Below are 21,371 nucleotides of genomic sequence, written 5' to 3'. Positions count from 1 at the left end.
GCCGATCTGCTAGATGGGCGCTCGTTTACTGGACCTATTACACTGCCTGATAATTGGACAGTAAGGGCTGCATGGACATCGTTAGTGATGTCCATGCAGCCCTTGCCCAAACACCTGTTACCGTACCTCTCCCCGCTCCCGGTCTTCTCTCCTGTGCTCCGCAGCTTCCCGGTCCCGGTTGCAGCAGAGTCTGAGCGGCCTCTCAGCCAATCACAGTATGGGACCGCCATGACCTGTGATTGGCTGATTGGCTGTCAGCTTACAGGCCGCTCAAATGCTACAGCCGCCGGCACCAGGCAGCTGCGGAGCATAGGAAGGCGGGAGCGGGGAGAGATGAGGTAAAATGTGTTTGGGCAATCGTAAGCCGTCAGCCTCACATCGCTATTAGAAGTAGGGATGCCTGGTAGGCGCCCGTCAATCATCAGCGAATGATTGTTGTCAATCGATTGACCGATTATCGTTCCTTAGACAAACATGGCTGCCTCTTTTCCTACCGAATACAACTAAACTACAATACCACACACAACCTGAGGATAGGGGTGGCGCTGTGTTTGCAATAAAGTAGTTGCCGTTTTCTGACCCGAGATAACCCCTTTAATTTTAGGTTTTGAGTGGGGTCACCAATTTATAACTGTGCCACATTTCTGGCTTCCTCTTTAACCCTTCCCCATCTCCCTCCCCCCATTAACCCCTTCCTGAGGCTCCCCGAGTCGCTCATTGGGCTTTCACACACTGCGTTAGATTTCCTAAGCCTGAAAGAAATGTGAAAATTGGCTTAGCGCACACAGACAGGATGGGAGGGAGGCCTTGAGGGAAGAGTATGTTTTCTTCCATCTATGTGCAATGAAATCGCCATGGCAACTGACGAGTCTGTGTGAACGCGGCCCCTCCTTTTTTGATTTACAACCTTTTCGCCTTTTCTAAACAACCTTTTGCTTAAAGAACCTCAGACTATCCGCCGGCACAGACCATTACACATTGTTCAATATTTTCCTGACTGGGGTCATATTCCGGGTCACTCTGTAAAAAAAAATTAAATTTATAACATAAAATCATATAAAACCTTCTATGGGTATGAAAACTATACCTATAGTGGTGTACGTAGACACTGGATACGGACATCCAACTATGTATCTCCACCAATGTGCTGGATAATGCCGTTTGGCTGAGTGACAGGACTCTCATCACAATGCCCCGCCCATTTGTCAAATATGCAAATTTACAGCTTCCTCTAATTCTTCTGTGTGTGTCAGTCTTTACTGTACGTTAGGATTCTACTCCTCAAGCAGTCTTGCCGTTTTCTTATACAATATAGTAATAGGTTTCTAGAAACACTTCCAGGCTTTGCTCCTTTAAGAAAAAAAAATAAAAAATCACATCTGCACTTGTGAAAAAAAAATAAAAAATTCTGATTCCCTCTGAGCAGCCGAATGAATAATTCACACAGGTATTTATGGAGGAAAGAAAATATCATGTTGAAAGTGACAACATTGTATTGTTGTATAATCCACTGCCGCCGGCTCAGCTATCCCGCCATTACCGGACCTCAGATCCCCGACGGCTGCCATTTTTTACTTTCTGTTATTGTGTTTGCTGTCAGAAAAAGCCACAATATAAAGCGCTGCGTGACTCCAAGTAAAATCTTAACCCAGACTAGTGTAGCGGCCGCCACCGTGAGGCCTAAAACAGCAGCTCCCTCCGAAAAAAAAAAATTAAAAATATTCAATTTTCAAATTCTAATTTACAAAATTAAAAAAAAAAAATTATTGCAAAATTCAAATTCTAATTGAACTGTTTTTTTTTAACCTTATTATTATTTAGGAAATTATTGGACGTGCCACCAATGAATACAATAGGCGTTGTGAGAGCTGAGGCTAGTTTGCCAGATAATTGGTTACTTAAATTTTTTTTTTTTTTTTTAAGGAATTGCAATTATTTAAAAAATTTAAAAAATGTAAATTCTGTATCCAGTGTGTACAGGGCTATAGGGAAGATGTCTTAGGATCTGCCAAGTGTCCGTCATCATTTCCTTCTTCCTTATTTCATGTTAATTCACATCCCAACCCCCTGGTGAAGTTGTTTTACATGTTCGGGGAATCCCAGGCGTCATTGGTATTCTATCATCCAACTCTCTAAGACTCGGTTTCTGAAGCCTCCCCATTCCCTGTCACTTTCTTCCAAACATCCGTCTGCTTTACTTTCTTCTTGTCCTTTTAACCTGCTCCACACAACGTTCTCATTTTCAGGCTGTGAACCAGCTTCGCTCCCATAGACTTCATCCAGAGCCGCCCCCCCCCTCCCTTCCTCCCCCCCCTTTTAAAAGGAATGGAATGTCCGGACGGCTGATGGCTTTATGCAAAAATACTGTGGGGAGCAAACAAAAGGAGTAATGGAGAGGGGGTGCTCTTGGGTTTGAGCGAACAATAGTGCTTTTATCTCCGTGTTCCCCAGGACCTTGAACTACTGGGTATGTAAGGATTGGACGCCCGTCAAAGTACAAAAAGACTGCGGTAAAATATAACATTGAAATATTCTGTTTTGCAGGGGTTACAATATAAAATGCGCAGTTTAATAAAATCTTGAATCGATGGCCGCTCTTGGAAATCTGTGTCAAGGACAAAAAATCCAATGTATAGCATTAGAGTAGAGTGCGTGTGACAACTGGAATATTATATACTTATATGAAAGCACTAAGAGGTTGTTCAGGGATAAACACTTTTCTATATATACTGTAAAGGGTGGTGTGAATATAAAAAAGCGATACTCACCTACCCTGATCCTTCACAGCTACCGTTCCACATTTGTCACCGCTTCCTTCTGGATGTTAATGACATGTCGTCCCTGCAGGAAATGCCATGTTGGCCAATGACTGGCTGCAGCGAAACTTGTGTGACAACACGTCATTGAAACCAGGAAGACGCAGACAAGCGGGAACCAGGAGCTGTGATCGGCAGCTGTGGGGGATCAGGAAAGGTGAGTATCAGTTCTTCTTTATTTGTACACCACTCCCTGCCATATATAAAATTAAATGTATTCCTGGACACTGCCTATCTTTTATAGGTTGTTACTCGCTCCCCCAAGAGGCCTAACTTAATGCTCCCGAGACTCGTAGCGCTATAAGTAACACTACCATTCCTACTATGTACTCTTAATTATTGCCATGTCGTAAAGATGATTGCCTGGCCCCCGCTGGCCTGTCTGGTGGTCAGGAAGCCGAAAACATGCCAAAGCTTTACACACTTTTTGTAACTCCCGTTGACGTTAATGGGGGTTGCGCAAATGGAGTAGCCCAGCGTGCAACACTTTTTGACTAGTCTCCAAAAGCTACGTAAATAGCTTAAAATTGCGTAACTCCCATGCTTTGTCTGTCGGATTCCTGGCCTTCTCTGGTGGCTCCAAGAGGGTGCTGAGAAGCCATCTTTACAAGGGCTATGTTGTTTACGTAACAGAAGAACTTACATTAGTTGAGCTCACGAGGCTTTGCCGTTTGCTCAACGCCCACTAAAGTCAAAGAGAATTAAAGGGGTACTCCAGCGGGGGGGCTTTTTTTTGCTGGGACCGGGGAGGAGGTGGCCGAGGGAAAAGACGTCCACTCATCTGCCCTGTTCCAGCGGCGGGTCACGCATCGCGGCGCTCCGGTGCCCGGTTCCTGGCCGTGACGTCTCAGGTCCGCTCAGCCACTCAGTGAAGGAGGCAGGATCTGAGCGGACTTGAAATGGATCCCGCCTCCTTCACTGAGTAGCTGAGCGGACCTGAGATTTCACGTCTCTGGCCCACGTCAGACACCTGGAAGCGGCCGGGCACCGGAGCGCCGCGATGCGGGACCCGCCGCTGGAACCGGGGAGGTGAGTGGACGTCTTTTCCCTCGGCCACCTCCTCCCCGGTCCCAGCAAAAAAGTGCCCCCCCCCCACACTGGAGTACCCCTTTAAGAAAATTGAGTAACTCCCGTGCTTTAGCTGTTTTTGGTTTCCCAACCTCCACAGGTTGGCGGGGGACCAGGAAGCCATCTTTTTCAGATGGGATTATCCCTTTAAGGCAAGGGCCTGGTTGGGACTGCTACATCTGCATACCCTATAGATATGTCTGTAGGCCCAGTTTTTGACCTTTGTGTCATGTGACCCTTCTTAGCTCTGCTCATTGGCTGGATGTAATTATAGGGGACATAGAGGATGCACTTGGGCTCTGTAGTGTGAAGAGACCCATAAGGTCCTTCTTTCCTATATAGATAGAGCAGACCTGGTCATTACCACAGACCTGGTCATCGGCTGGACAGGTTAGTGTCCAGTCCCCTGATCAGACCCCAATACTTTACCATAGCTTTCCCAGCTAATATTGGTTCTATACCGTGCCTAGTGGAGGAACTTGATAAAAAATAGGAAATTGCAATTTAAAGGGATTCTCTGTATGTATGTAAAATAAAACTTCTTTTGTGGAAAGGAGATATAATTGTATGAAGTTCCCATCTCCTCCATACATTTCCCATGTAATCTGTGAATGGTATGCGTCCTCAGTCAGTGACACAAAGTCATTTCCTTTCTAGTGATGGAGATTTTACAGTGATCTGAAAGCTTGTCCCCTCCTCCTCTTCCTCCTCCTCCTCCTCCTCAGTCCGATCAACCCCATAGTATTCAGGTCAAAACAGAAATCTGCAGAACATGAGTCAGCTGACTGCTGCCAACAGATGGGCTGACACAAGGTATAGCACTGAAGGGCTGAGCCTCTAAGCCTCTCACTGCAAAGCCCCATCCTAAAGTGGTAGAGAGATGGAGCCATGCCACCACTCTCACTGCATCCTGAGACCTCTCTATTCCACACAGATCACAGCATGGAGATTACACAGGCCTGACTCTCTCTAATCTCTGACCCCATTAAATCCACCGACCCAAACCCCGCTGCGGCCTGTCAGATAGCATATCACAATGTTACTTACAATTCTGCATTATTATTAAAGACTGATATCATAACTGATACTAACAACTACTGTATAGTGATTATTACTAAGTCACAAGATAGAGACGTGTGATTACAATAATACTGATCTGTTTGTACAAGACTATAACTATAACTACTATAATACTGCCCCCTATACACAAGAATATAACTACTATAATACTGCCTAGTATATACAAGAATATAACTACTATAATACTGCCCCTATACACAAGAATATAACTACTATAATACTGCTCGTATATACAAGAATATAACTACTATAATACTGCCCCCTATATACAAGAATATAACTACTATAATACTGCCCCTATATACAATAATATAACTACTATAATACTGCCCCTATGTACAAGAATATAACTACTATAATACTGCTCCTATATACAAGAATATAACTACTATAATACTGCTCCTATATACAAGAATATAACTACTATAATACTGCTCCTATGTACAAGAATATAACTACTATAATACTGCTCCTATATACAAGAATATAACTACTATAATACTACCCCCTATATACAAGAATATAACTACTATAATGCGGTTAAGGGAAGAAACAGAGTGCTGCACCTCACACCTATGGCTGATACTAGTGCCGCTAGGCTAAATAAAAAACACATCAGAATTTAGTGTATGAATTGATCAAGCCATACTGCCCCATGTACCATCGTGCAGGTATCTGATACACATGGGTCACTACACTAAGTCCACACCGTGCCAGTCAGTGGCCACCAACCCCGCAGGCGTGCACAGCCAGGGAACAGGGGCCATGGGACGGCCCTGCGACCCCCATGCCACAGGACCAGACCCAAAAACACCACACCAGAACCCGGCCAGCACCGCCGGCGGAGAAGGTCGCCCCCAAGCAGCACAAGTCTGGATAAGGTATTACACTCACCATAGCTGCAGCAAACAGAATGGGAAAAAACAGGAGGGATCTGGTCCTGTGGCATGGGGGTCGCAGGGCCGTCCCATGGCCCCCGTTCCCTGGCTGTGCACGCCTGCGGGGTTGGTGGCCACTGACTGGCACGGTGTGGACTTAGTGTAGGGACCCATGTGTATCAGATACCGGCACGAGGTACATGGGGCAGTATGGCTTGATCAATTCATACACTAAATTCTGATGTGTTTTTTATTTAGCCTAGGGGCACCAGTATCAGCCATAGGTGTGAGGTGCAGTACTCTGTTTCTTCCCTGAACCGCATAACTACTATAATACTGCTCCTATATACAAGAATATAACTACTATAATACTGCTCCTATATACAAGAATATAACTACTATAATACTGCTCCTATATACAAGAATATAACTACTATAATACTGCTCCTATATACAAGAATATAACTACTATAATACTGCTCCTATGTACAAGAATATAACTACTATAATACTGCTCCTATGTACAAGAATATATACAGTAGGCACCATGGGCCCTTCTGCTTTATGGTTAACATTACTTACTGGAATCTGAGTGTGGAGTTTCGCGTCATTGATGGTGGAGTCTATTAAGAGCTGCCACCCAAACCTACTGAGGCGCTGCTTCACAAGCTCAGCACATGCAAGATTTATTGGGTTGTTTATAGGAATCCACTTTGATGTCATCTTTTATATCGCTGTAAGCTCCTAGGTGTTGCGTTCTTCGGTCTGAATGAATATCACATGTTTGATCAGTATGGTGGATACTACATGTGCTGTGAGGAATCTGCCTAATGTCTTCACACATATGGGGATTATAACGCTAATCATTGTTTGCCCTTCGGCACCTACTAAACAGCAAAAATAAAATGGGACTCTTCTGGCCTATGTTTAGGTACTGATCAGTCCCCAATATCCATCATCTCTAATCTGTCACAGCAGATTAGTTATATGCTAGCACCTGTATCCCATTAGGCATGGTAGGCGGCTGCCCGGGGGCCCATGACTCATAGAGGCCCCCATCACCTTGTTACTTACAGCTGTAGCTGCACCACTGGGTCACACAGACCCAGCGATACAGCTCTGCCCAGGGCCCATAATGCTGTTAAGACAGACCTGCCTGTAGTGCTGTAGATAGTCATACAAAGGCAGCAGTGGGGGTCTGACAGCGTGAGAACCCTTGTAGACTGGGGGCGTCCGTAGACCCCATAGCAGTGCCCTAATCTTCCTATATTTAGGCTGTGGATAGGAGTTTTTTCTTTATAATTTAGAGAAATATTATTACAAGACTGGTGAGTGTGGTGAGGATGGGGTTAATACGGAGGCGGCGCCTCATCCATCTGTGGGAACGCTTTCGGTTGTGGATACAGCCCTGAGCGTGGAGCTGACAGTCGCATTTATAGAGGAAGTAAAATCTGTTCTGCTCCTCTCACTTCTGACCTTCACTTCCTTCTCATCACCGCTTCTCCTTCTCATACCCAAACAAATCAGATCTTTTTTCATGTACAACTTGTCTAGACTCTGTTCTCTCTCTTATCCTGAGGATAGAATTAAAGGGGTAATAATAATAATAATAAAATAAAAAGACTCAAGTCTTACAGTACTTATCAGCTGCTGTAGGTCCCGCAGGAAGTGGTGCATTCTTTCCAGTCTGACACAGTGCTCTCTGCTGCCACCTCTGTCCATGTCAGGAACTGTCCAGAATAGTAGCAAATCCCCATAGAAAACCCCTCCTGCTCTCTAGACTGGAAAGAATACAACACTTCATTACAAATTACAAAGCTCTGGCACTTTCTGGCACCAGTTGATTTGAAGAAAAAAATAGCTGAACTATTCCTTTAAGAGGATGACTATAAAGAGGCTGTCTCCTTAGACATTGATGCTTATTGGGCAGAATGTAATTCTTCCTTTCTCCTGTGGGAGTGCTGTAGTGTAGACGAATTCAATGCTTACTGTTCAGGCAAAGGAACACCATGTGGCCAGCTACTTTTTTGGGAACCCATGTGATAAGAATTATCCAAAGCAGACAACCCCTTTGAGGCTGGGAACAATTATGGTATTGCATCTGTGAGATGTTGTCCTTAAAGTGACACTGTCACCTCCTTTGTGCATTCTGACATGTCTACACAGGTGTAAAGGGTAGATTTAACAGTTTTCATACCTTATTTTATATCATACGTCATGGTGCTTGGTCAAGATTGTGTTAAGTGGGCGGGGCCTTGGGGCATTAGCACCACTTAGCCCCGCCCACAATGCCACAGTTGGCCTGCCCCCTCGCGGACCATTTTAACCGGCTGGCCGAAAGGTCTAGACCCCACCCCCTTTACAACGGCCAACCTATGGGCATCAAGGGGGCAGGGCCAACGGTGCAGGGCGGGCGGGGCTAAGTGGCGCCAATGCTGCGAGGCCACACCCACTTGATACAATCTGCAGTTGATAAAAGGACACTTTTTACTTGAACAAACACATTGACGTATGATATGAAATAAGGTAGGAAAAACGCAAAATTTACCTTTTACACCTGTGTAGAGATGTCAAAATGCACAAAGGGTTTGACAGTGTCACTTTAAGGATGCATGACATACCGGTGCGCCATGCGCCCCCAAGAGGTCGCCGCTTTCCCGGGGGGGCGCGTGTAGCCCGGGACCGCAGCTATTAGCGGGCACGGTCTGATCGCTGTGCCCGCTAATTCAGTAACCGGATGTAGCTGTCAAAGTTGACAGCTGCATTCGATCACTGTATGCAGCCGTTCCCTGGTGTCTAGTGGGGTGGATCTCTCCTCCGGGACGTTGTCCCAGAGGAGCGATCCACACATCCTGCTCCGGCCGGGGTCTCCGCCAAAATGGCGCTGATCCCGGCTCGGCACTCGGATGCTTTCGACTGCAGCAGCCGAAAGCATCCGAGTGCCAATCTCATTGATCTTTGCTGTATAACTATACAGCAAAGATCCCAATGAGAGACCAGTGTACTTATACTAGAAGTCCCCCAGAGGGAATAACCCTAACCCCAGGGGGACTAACCCTAACCCCAGAGGGACTAACCCTAACCCCAGAGGGACTAACCCTAACCCCAGAGGGACTAACCCTAACCCCAGGGGGAATAACCCTAACCCCAGGGGGATAACCCTAACCCCAGGGGGAATAACGCTAACCCCAGGAAGAATAACCCTAACCCCAGAGGGACTAACCCTAACCCCAGAGGGACTAACCCTAACCCCAGAGGGACTAACCCTAACCCCAGAGGGACTAACCCTAACCCCAGGGGGAATAACCCTAACCCCAGGGGGATAACCCTAACCCCAGGGAGAATCCAGAAAAATTGTAATAAAAAGCGATAAAAAAGTCGTATATGCGCAATCAAGGTATCGATAGAAAGTAAACATCATGGCGCAAAAAATGACACCTGACACGGCCCCATAGACCAAAGGATAAAAGCGCTATAAGCCTGGGAATGGAGCGATTTTAAGGAACATATATTTGTTAACAATGGTTTGAATTTTTTACAGGCCATCAGATACAATATAAGTTATACATGTTATATATCGTTGTAATCGTAACGACTTGAGGAACATGCATAACAAGTCAGTTTTACCCCAGGGCGAACGGCGTAAAAACATATACCCCCCCCCCCCCCCCCCAAATAAAAGAAATGCGTTTTTTTTTTCAATTTCACCACACTTTGATTTTTTTTTCTGGTTTCACAGTGTACTTTATGCAAAAATTCTGTCTGTCATTGCAAAGTACAATTAGTGACGCAAAAAATAAGGGGTCATGTGGGTTTCTAGGTGAAAAAATGCAAGTGCTATGGCCTTTTAAACACAAGGGGGAAAAAATGAAAACACAAAAACGCTGCTATTATGCGAAGTGACACCCAACAGACCGTTGTTATCGTTAAAAAAAAAATTTAAACATGTTGAAAGACAAGGGACAGCCGTCATGCAGAATGTCGGCTGCCCTTGTATTTTAACATGTAGAATTTTTTTTTTTAATGATAACGACTTTGCCTTTTAACAGTAGCTATTTCACTAAGTGATTATCGGCCGTAACAGACGATAATCAGCCGAATGCGGACGATAATCGCTTGGTGTAATAGAGCCTTAAGGACACGCAGGATAGGCTACACTGTCAGTCTACTGGCACCACCACCAGTCAACTGATTGAATAGGTGTAGCGCCATACACTTTATAGTGACCCTGACTGGTACTACATATAAAAAGTCCCATTCACTTAGGACTGAGTAGCAAAAAGCTGCAGTACCAGACTCAGCAATGCGGCAGTGCTCCCCTTTGTATTGTATCTGCCCTTCGGATTGGTCTGGGGGTCAGTAGTAGTAGTTCGGATTAGTCAGGAGGGCTGTTCAGCGTCAGGATGGAGCAATGGATCTCCATTCACTGACAGCCAGCAGACTTTCTCCATACAAAGTACAGAAGAAAGTTGCAGGAGCTTTCCGCACTCAGTAAGATGTGTATTGTAGCTGTGCACAGACATCCAGATGCTCACGTCCCCCCCCCCCCCCCCCCCACTATCTGCCTCCAGAGATTCCTCACAGACGCCCCCGCACACATCACAACTTTATTTTTTCCTCGGGGGTAATATATCTTTCTTCGCTTTCCACCTTAATGTATTTCTTGCAATTGGAAAGTAACAGTTTATTTAAAAACAAAACCGATCTTGGATCTCTGCCGCACCGCGTCTTCCCTCACGATAAGCCGGCGCACCAGTAGGGATTATCCACCACCCTGATCTTTCTATCATACCCAGAATATGCAGCCCTGCTGAAGTACTTTGTGCTGCTGGGGGTCCCGCCTTATACTTTTCAGTCCCACTTTACTCTTCTGCTCCTGTCACATGCTGCTCAGTCCTTGCTAATATCACTATCTATACTGCTCACCTGAAATACTCTGTGCCCCTGGGTAGCCTGATACCTTTTACAGGGCCAGCGTCAGCACAGGGCTTACCAGGGCAAATGCCAGGGCCCACATCGCCTCTGGGACCCCCGACACGGAGAGGGGCCTGGTGTTCTGATGTTCAGCCCCCTCAATGTAGTGCAGGGTGAGCATTGAACATCAGAAAACAGAGAACGAGCAGGATCTTTGAGCGTCCTGCAGAGAGAGGGATGAAGGACCTGATCACATGACCCGCAGGTCCTCAATACTACAGTGTGGAGATCAGCCTGACAGAATAAGAAGACTGAGCTGTAAGTGCTGTGTGTGTGTATGTGTGTCAGTCAGTCATTAATGTGTGTCAGTCAGTAATGAGTGTGTTTGTGTGTCAGTCATTAATGTGTGTGTGTCAGTCAGTCAGTAATGTGTGTGTGTGTGTGTGTCAGTTAGTAATGTATGTCTGTCAGTTAGTAATGTGTGTGTGTCATTTAGTAATTTTTGTGCATCGGTCAGTAATGTGTGTATGTCAGTCAGTAATATGTGTGTGTCATTTAGTAATGTGTGTTTGTTTGTGTGTCAGTCAGTAATGTGTGTGACTGTTATTTAGTAATGTGTGTGTGTGTGTGTGTGTGTCAGTCAGCAATGTGTGTATGTTTGTGTCAGTAATGTGTGTGTGTCATTTAATAATGTATGTGTCAGTCAGTAGTGTATGTATCAGTAATGTGTGCATGTGTGTCAGTAAGAGTGTGTTTGTGTATGTTAGTGGTGTCTCAAGCTATTGTGCATAGTGGATGGATGGGAGGCCCGTTGAGGCTCTGTCACCCAGGGGCCTGCAAATCCTGGAGCCGGCCCTGACTGCACATACAAGATCAGCACATCCTAAAATACTCTGCTGCTGGTCTGTTTTTCCACTTTCAGGCTATGTTCACACTACGTAAGTTCGGCAAAAAATCACATGTGCTAAAGATCATCCGGCCGGTACTTTTCTTAGACCAGGCATTCTGTGACCCGGCCGGTCTCTTACCAAATGTGAACATAGCCGCAGCCTGTGAACTCCCTACTCACACATGACATAATCCCTGCCCCCAAAAGTCTGGGATTTCCCACTTTCTCTATTCTCCTCCTCACATCATGACACTACTCCTGTCCTCGCCATTTAATCTTCTGAAATAATCTGTGCTGCTGGTAGCAGCCCTGCCCAAGCCCAGTGCAATGGGCTTGTAATGAAACCACTAAGGGGTGACTATATGAACACCAACTGATTCCCTACATTTTAGAGAAATTACTTTAGTTATAACTTTCTTACCCCAAAATTTTAAAAAAGTTTGGTTCCTCTACACATGCAAAAAAAATAAAAATCCACTGACTGTGTGACTTATTACTGCTCTGCCCCACTTCCTTTAAAAATCATTGTCATTAAAAATAACTTTTGACATGTTGTCAGTAGTTTTAAGTGGACTTGCTGGACCGTTCGGCATCTGTAACACTCCCTGAACCCGAATGCTTGGCATTTGACTCCCGGCAGAAGTTGGATGCCGACCTTGGGAGTATTGGAAAACAAGGATACAATCATAGGCTGTATCCATGTTTTCCTGGCAGCCCAAGGGCGCCATCCAACTTCTCCAGCTGCCGGGAGTCAAATGCCGAGCATTCGGGTTCAGGGAATGTTACCGAAACTGAACAGTTCAGCAAATCCACTCAACACTAGTTGTCAGGCATGTTAAAACTTATTGATCATCGTGATCAGGAGATATAGCCGGGGAGAGAGCACGGTAGCAGAGTGATCCACTCCCAGGTCGGTCACCAATTCCGGCAATGTAGCCTCATAGATTTAAGTTGTCGGGATTAGCTGGTACTGAGATCCAGCCGGGGAATGGATCGTCACACTCTCTCCCCGGCTATATCTCCTCATATCACAGTGGGTCTGTGAGTTATTTTTAATGACAGGTACTTAGCTAAACTGCAATACCAGACACAATTCATGGACAGGTGTGGCGCTGTTTTTTGAAAGATGGACGCCATGTTTTCCTGCTCCTAGTCAACCAGTTAGGGGGATAGGGGAGTGACCGTTGGGGGGCAATATAATGGCGCAACCCAACTCTATTATGGCCTTAGGTCCTGGGCAGAGTTTGGGCCGAATGATCCGAAATTAGAGCTGTCAGTTTGCGTCATCATAATCACGGACACGCGAACGGATGCTAAAATACACCCATGATAAATTCTGGGTTATTTGGATATAACGTGTAGATTCCATACGGGATGACAGAAGTCGGCCACAATGCACCTCATAAATAGGTCAGGAGTTGTTCGTCAGCTCTGTGATTAATTAACCAGGTTCTTAAAGGTACAGAACCATCAAAATAGGTCACGGTCAACCGGGCTCCCTCCTCTTCTCCCCCCCCCCCTCCTAACTTGTTTCTTCCTGTGCTGAAATCCTAAATTCTTGTGCCTGGTTGTGTGACAATCAGCCTGACTTCCTGCCGGCTGTGTAATACCAGTGTTATCTACATGGCTGGCCTACTAATGTTACACTGAAGGAAGCCGCCTGGATGCCTTTAATTCATTCAGTCTCAATGCCTCCTTTAACTCCATCAGTCCCGACTGACGCTGCAGCTGCATCAGGGACACAAGGCGGGGGTCCGTCCCATGCCTCAAAATCTTAGGGTCTCTAAAGGAGAGAGAACTTGTGACATCAATCAGGGAAAGTAAATGTAGATGTAATTTCCCATTAATGTCTCTAATGCTGCGTTTACACGGAACGATTACCGTGCGAATTTGCACGATAACGATCGAATTCAAACGATAATCGTACGTGTAAACGCAGCGAACGATCAAGCGACGATCTTTGAACATGTTCTCAAATTGTCGCTGGTCGTTAGCAAAAAATTCGCAGATCGTTCTGTGTGAACAGTCGTTCACCGATTTAACCTATGTGCGAGATTGCAAAACGATTTTTCCGTACAATATATTGTTCCGTCTAAACGCTGATCGTTATAAAAAAATATCGTTAATTCGAAATTGTTAATCGTACGATCGGGCGAGTAAATGCAGCATAATGTCGGGAAATTTCCGCTATTAATCCGGCAGGATGCCGAGTGCTTCCCAAGAGGGAGACGAAGCCTCTCATTGGAAACTGCTTCAGCGGATGGTAATATTCTCTGATGAGCCGGGGCCGGGCTGCCATATACTATAATGGGGGGAGTCTGGGGCCAGGATATTATTGGTTTCACAAAACAGAAAACGCACACACATACTCATATAAGATATATTATGTCTCCTGGTAATATATGTCAGGACGTGGTTTGGATATAGAATGTTTTGTTGGGATTTTAGAACGCGAATATACAACGCAAATATACAACATAATTCTGTGACAGAGAATAGGCTACTAGGATTCTATATACACGCAATGGGGGAGATTTGTCAAACATGGTGTAAAGTGAAAATGGCTCAGTTGCCCCTAGCAACCAATCAGATTCCACCTTTCATTTTTCAAAGAGTCTGTGAGGACTGAAAAGTGGAATCTGATTGGTTGCTAGGGGCAACTGGGCCAGTCTCACTTTACACCATGTTTGATAAATCTCTGCCTATATGACTTTGTGACACACAGTAGACTTCTGTAATTCTGTGACAGACTGATCTGCATCATTTTTTGACAGAATACCCAACTATATTTCTGTGACAGAAAATACATTAAGGGTGGGCTCACACGTAACGGATCCGCAGCGGATTTCACGCTGCGAATTCGCAGCGAAATCTGCTGCGGATCCCTTGCCTGTTAGTTTCTATGAGAATCCATACTCTCAGCGGGATTGTCATCCCGCTGCGAGTATGTAAGTGACAGCCCCCTTAACCCCCCACTGACCTTTACATACATTACCTGCTCCGCGCTCCCGCTTGCTTTGGGGGTTCCCGGCGTCTGGACGTCCCACTAAACAAATCAGTGACTGCAGCAGGGCAGCGCACTGCTTGGCTGAGCGGGGTGTTCAGACACTTAGGGGGCTGTCACTTACATGGATTCTCATAGAAACTAATAGGCAAGTGATTCGCTGTGGATTTCGCTGCAAATTTGCAGCGTAAAATCTGCTGTGGATCCGGTATGTGTGAATCTGGCCTATGGGAGACGTCTGACCATTTTGACCAAATGCTGCAGGGCCAAGGGGGATTTGATCTGGAGTAGGGACTTACTTGCTCCCCGTGCCCACAGTGAGTGGCTCGACTGGCTTCGAAACCTCTGCCAGAAGGGAAAATGCCTGTCCTGGCTGATGGTCTGGCTGCTCGGCTAATCAGTAACTGGAGCGGCGTCCCGTCCTAGTCACTGACTAGCTGAGTGGCGAGTCCATTAGTCGGGTTGTGACGTGTGAGCGCCGGAGATCCCGGAGCCCTGTGGGGAACCCGAGGCTGGTCACGCTGCTCACTGCAGCATTGGGAGAGGTAAGTTCGTACTCCTGATCAAGTTTGATTTTCACATGATTTTCACAGGCAAGTTCAACACCACAAAAACCGCAGCTACTTTCATGTGAGTTTAATGCGAGTTCTGTGCGAGTTTTACGCAGTGAATCTGTACGTGTGAACAGACCCTTAAAGGGAAATATGCTTCCTAACCTGCTGATATGTCCCTATAGCACTGGAGGCAATGAGGATGAAGTAAAGTTTTTTTTACCTTTATCCTCTCTGCCATTTTCTTGTAGTTTGTAGTTTAAAGTGTCACTGCCGTTTTTTCAATCGTTTTGATCAGTTCAGGTCTGAGTGTTCATACCCTGACCAATTAACTAAACAAAAACGGCGCTGTGTCACATGATGCGTTGGACTCATAGGGGGAGATTTATCAAACATGGTGTAAAGTGAAACTGGCTCAGTCGCCACTAGCAACCAATCAGATTCCATCTTTCATTCCTCACAGACTCTTTGAAAAATGAAAGGTGGAATCTGATTGGTTGCTAGGGGCAACTGAGCCATTTTCACTTTACACCATGTTTGATAAATCTCCCCCTTAATGTCTATTTTCACTGACACAGAGCGAGGAGCACCAGAAGGGGTGGGCTGGCCATGACAGATTGGTGTACTGAGGGCAATAGTCCCCAAACCACCTCATTAGCATATGGATGAAGCTGAAAATTACAGAAAAATGGTGCACATAATGAAGGTTAAAACTTTTGTGACACAGAATACACTACAATAACTCAGAGAACTGGCTACTAGAATTCTGTGAAACAAAATTTACCAATAATTTTGTGATACAGGATAAAATACTGTAATTCTTTCTAATTGTGACCGAATACACAAAATGTCATTCTGTGATAATGAGTATATACTACTAATACACAGTATACGCTACTACACTACTACACAGTATACGTTACTATATACTACACAGAAGACACAACTATACTACTACACAGAAGACAATACTATATACTACACAGAAGACACTACTATATACTACACAGAAGACACTACTATACTACTAATACACAGTATACGCTACTACACAGTATACGTTACTATATACTACACAGAAGACACCACTATTACTACTACACAGAAGACACTACTATACTACTACACAGAAGACACTACTATATACTACACAGAAGACACTACTATATACTACACAGAAGACACTACTCTATATTACACAGAAGACACTACTATTACTACTACAAAGAAGACACTACTATACTACTAATACACAGTATACGCTACTACACTACTACACAGTATACGTTACTATATACTACACAGAAGACACTACTATATACTACACAAAAGACACCACTATTACTACTACACAGAAGACACTACTATACTACTACACAGAAGACACTACTATATACTACACAGAAGACACTACTATATACTACACAGAAGACACTACTATATACTACACAGAAGACACTACTATTACTACTACAAAGAAGACACTACTATACTACTAATACACAGTATACGCTACTACACTACTACACAGTATACGTTACTATATACTACACAGAAGACACTACTATACTACTACACAGAAGACACTACTATATACTACACAGAAGACACTACTATATACTACACAGAAGACACTACTATTACTACTACAAAGAAGACACTACAAGGCTTTGTTAACATACTGTTGAAATTGAGTGGATGGCCGCCATTTTCAAAAAAAATGTTTGAGAATAACGGTAATTATTTGCCATTAAATGACAGCCATCCACTCAATTTCAACAGTGTGGGAACATGGCCTTTCTGTGTATTGATTCCACTCCTGGTTTTGGTTGCAAAATACTTACTAAAATACTAAGCAAAAATACTGTGTGGGAACATAGCCTAAGGCTATACTGCTGTATTCTGTGACACAAAATATACTGCCGTATTCTGTCACACAATATACTGCTGTATTCTGTGACACACAATATACTGCTGTATTCTGTGACACAAAATATACTGCCGTATTCTGTGACACAATATACTGCTGTATTCTGTAACACAATATACTGCTATATTCTGTGACACACAATATACTGCTGTATTCTGTGACACAAAATATACTGCCGTATTCTGTGACACAATATACTGCTGTATTCTGTGACACACAATATACTGCTGTATTCTGTAACACAATATACTGCTGTATTCTGTGACACACAATATACTGCTGTATTCTGTGACACAATATACTGCTGTATTCTGTGACACAATATACTGCTGTATTCTATGACACACAATATACTGCTGTATTCTGTAACACACAATATACTGCTGTATTCTGTGACACACAATATACTCTCTGTGCACTAAGTTGAATCGTGATTGCGGATTGGCAACTACGGACAACTTTGCAGAATGTGTGAATAAGACCTAAAAATGTCATTAAACTTTGCACAATATAGAAAATGTTGTAATACCTCATTTCTCCTGTGATAGCGTTACTGAGTTCCTTATACTAGCAGGTTGACACTGGTAATAGACACACTGTTCTGGCACTGTTTATAGGGCACATTGTCACTATTGGTGGAGGCACTGCGGCCGGCACTGTTCATGGGGACTTTGTCTATCACTGCTTATGTAAAATGCCAAACAACATTGCTTATACTAGCAGGTTGACACTGGTAATAGACATGCTGTCATGGCACTGTTTATGGGGCACTCTAAGGTGGCACTAAGGCACGGAAAATAGGCCCAGTATGGCTGGCACTGTTTGCATTGATTATGGGGAATTCTGAATGGCAATGTTTACGGGGGTACTTTTGCATTAGTAACAGAGGCAATGTGGCTGACACTGTTTATGAGGGACTCTGGCACTGCTTATGGGGAAATCTGACTTTGCAGGGGGCACTTTGGCACTGATGTGGCACTGTGCATTGCATTCTGACTGGCACTACTTATAAAGGCACTTTGGCTGGCACTGTTAATGGGGCACTCTAGCTTCCATCTTTTAGGTTGCCCCTCCCGTCACCATAATCCCGACACTATTGTGTTGCATGTAGTTCATAGTCTTGAGATGGACGGTATTATTACTCTCCTGCCAACTGCTGTCTCAACGCTACGGCCCCCATGGACGTCCTCATCGGAAGTGTTCTTATTCAAGCAAACAGGAAATAGCAGAATCCCTAGTGACAGAACTAGTTTAGGCTCAGCTTCCTAAATCAATGTCCCGCTTATTGTCACATGTCGGCCCTCGTGTGGTGGGATGCTTAACCCTTTCCCTCCATGACTTCCTCTTGTATAACATAAACTATAGACTACTCTATCATAAGTTGTCATGTGTCGCTGGAGTCTGTAGTCACTACAGGGAGTCAAGTGAAGACACTTGTAGCCGGTGGAGGTGGTAAAGGTTTGGACCCTCAATCACGCTGGTCTAGGGGCATGTGCCAGACTATATGGCCGGGTACCAGGCGGCTTTCTCTTTAAATATATTTTGTGCAGTGCATATTTTACAGCTGGATCATGCCTGCTGCGTGCCATTACCCTGTCTAATATTTATGAGTAACGCATTTTACATCCATCGGGTTGCCGGGTAATTTATTTGACGTTGCACGGAATGATCAGCCCTCTTGTGTACGAGCGTGACTCTGCTAGATCAGACCGAGCATGCTTAAATACACCAGAGAGTCCATTGCATTGCATGTTCTCTGGCTGATACAGACACTAGGAAGTGGGCTTGTCAGCCTCCTCTTTGCTGTCTCTCCCTATCCCACGCCCAAACTTCCCAATCTGACGTGTGTGTTGATTTCTCAGGACACCCAACTATGGAGCGGGAGAGACTACGAGGTCCAATATTGAGGCAGGGAGGAAATGGGCGGAAGAGTGTTAGATGGCAACTTATTCAACTCCTTTATAATAAATAGGCATGAGTCCTTCCTGAATTCAATAAGTTATAGGGAAACATTATTACCGTTAGGCTCAACAGAAACGTCATCTATATATCGGTATCAGACACAACAAACATCATCTATATATCAGTATAAGATTTATTGAAACGTCATCTATAGATCAGTATTAGACTCAACAAACGCCATCTATATATCGGTATAAGAGTTAATGAAAATGTCATCTATGTATCAGTATAAGATTCAATAGAAACGTCATCGATATATCGGTATAAGATTCAATAGAAACGTCATTGATATATCGGTATAAGATGTAATTGAAATGTCATTTATATATATTGCTATCGGAATAGAAATGTCATATATATCAGTATAAGATTCAATAAAAACGTAGTCGATATATCTAAATAAGACTTAATCGAAACGTCATCTATATATCAGTATCAGACTCAACAGAAACGTCATCTATATATCGGTGTGATCGATATACATCACCATCACACCTGACAGAAACATCACCAATATATAGACATCAGACTTAACTCGGATGACAATTAAAGTAACATCCACCTTTAACCCTTACTCATTGATCAGCAAAGTCCACCAGACACCCTCAAAACTTCCCTCATCTCTGAGATTTCACATGAGTTCCATTACCATCCACGCCCGGGATGGTGTGGACCAGCCCCAAATTTCTAAGGCTTGTCAACTCTTTCACAGAAGGCTCGGAGGCGTCTCCGAGGCAAAGTTGACTAAGTGAATGCACACACGAGGAGACCTAACTCCATTACTTAAAGTTCTTCTTTAGATATTGTAGCGTCATATTGAAGATATGGCAATTCTTAGTATGGGAAACAGAGACATCAGTGCCGGCTCATGCTATAGCTATCCCTGTGCCACTCCCAACACACCCCTTTCGTGCCGCCATCCCTTGCCCTGGTTTCTGTATAGTAACCCTTGCTCAAACCTCCATCCAACAATCCACAAAAAGTCCATTCTCCTTACCGTCTCCTTGTTGTCGAGCCGATAGAGTGGTGTTCTGGTATCTCAGGTTGATGATAACTTCTCCAGCCCAGACCAGGAGCAGGTCCTCTCTGTACTTTACGAGACAATGGGTAGCTCTGCTCCTATCCTCTGTATTTGATGCCAGCCAGGGTGGATGTGGCTGAGCTGATAGATCCTCCTGCTGCTGCTGCTGCCTGCAAAGAAATTCCCTTCCCCTACAGACAGAACTGATTTCAATGTGGTCTCACTCACTCCACCCTTTGTACTGAGTGATGTCACATTGTGCGTGTGGATCTGTGTGTGTGAGAGCGAGGAAAAGAGGGAGAGAGAGAGAAAGCTACAGATGTATTCCTATTATTGACTACACACCCATTGTATACAGGCAGGGGAAGTCGGCACTTTTACATGGGGAGGGTAGGATCTACTTAATTGCTGGAGAGAAGGTTCACGCTGGGTTAATATCCTGTATTTTACATTGCTGCTCAGGCTCGTATTATGCATTAGTATGATGCTGAGCGGTGAAGTGCCTAGTAATATAGTATCGTGTATATTCATAGACTTGTATAGTCATAGACTTGTGATTTAATCTACTTAATTTGCGAGTTGCAATTACACTAACTAGCTGATCTGTGGCCAATAGGTAGGACCTGTCATTTCTATAGTTTTAGGCTCCTATTACACCAAGTGATTCTTGGTCGCCATTTACGGGCCGTTCCGGATGATAATCGTTAGGTGTAATAGCACCTGTTAAAAGGCAACGATCAATCGGCATCCATGATGTCAGCTGACTGATCATAGGCTTTCAGCGTGTTCTAAAGTCCTGATAACGGTAGTGACGATCTGCTGGCCGTAAGGATGGTATTACATGGGGCGATTATCGTTCAAAAAATCGTTTGGATTTGAAGGATAATTGTTTAGTGTAATAGCAGATAACGATTAAACGCTCAACGAGAAATCGTTGGTCGTTTGACAGAAATTTTTATGGTCGATTGTTTGCAAATCATTCTCATGGAATAAGACGTTGTTTGGTCGTTCGCAGTAGCGACAACAGAACAACCACAATAACAATCGTCGTTCCGTGTAATTGGGTGAACGATTTCAGGTCGTTCGACATAGCGGTCGTTTGAGATCGTTAATCATTGATTTCGAAAAATCGCTTTGTGGAATAGTACCCAGCAGCAGCAGCAGACCACCGCTATCTTCAATGGACTACCTGGATGATCTAAAAATCGTCAGGACAGCCCCCCCCCCCCCCCCCCCCCGCCCGCTCCTGCAGCTACCT

At 44.5% G+C, this 21,371-nt stretch overlaps 1 protein-coding gene across 1 annotated transcript in view; it reads right to left on the bottom strand.

The window, feature by feature from the left end:
• The window catches only part of PEA15 (proliferation and apoptosis adaptor protein 15), a 44,882-nt gene extending 24,546 nt beyond the window's left edge, over window positions 1–20,336 (bottom strand). Inside the window, exon 1 of the mRNA XM_069949234.1 lies at window positions 20,090–20,336. The gene's annotated coding sequence lies outside the window, so the exon portion shown is untranslated. The remainder of the gene's footprint in view (window positions 1–20,089) is intronic.
• Between the last annotated feature and the right edge of the window lie 1,035 nt (window positions 20,337–21,371).

This window comes from Dendropsophus ebraccatus, chromosome 13 (assembly GCF_027789765.1).
Source record: "Dendropsophus ebraccatus isolate aDenEbr1 chromosome 13, aDenEbr1.pat, whole genome shotgun sequence".
In the NCBI taxonomy this organism is placed as follows: Eukaryota; Metazoa; Chordata; class Amphibia; order Anura; family Hylidae; genus Dendropsophus; species Dendropsophus ebraccatus.
Note: the sequence above shows the minus strand (reverse complement) of the source record. Positions and strands in the feature narration are given on the sequence as shown.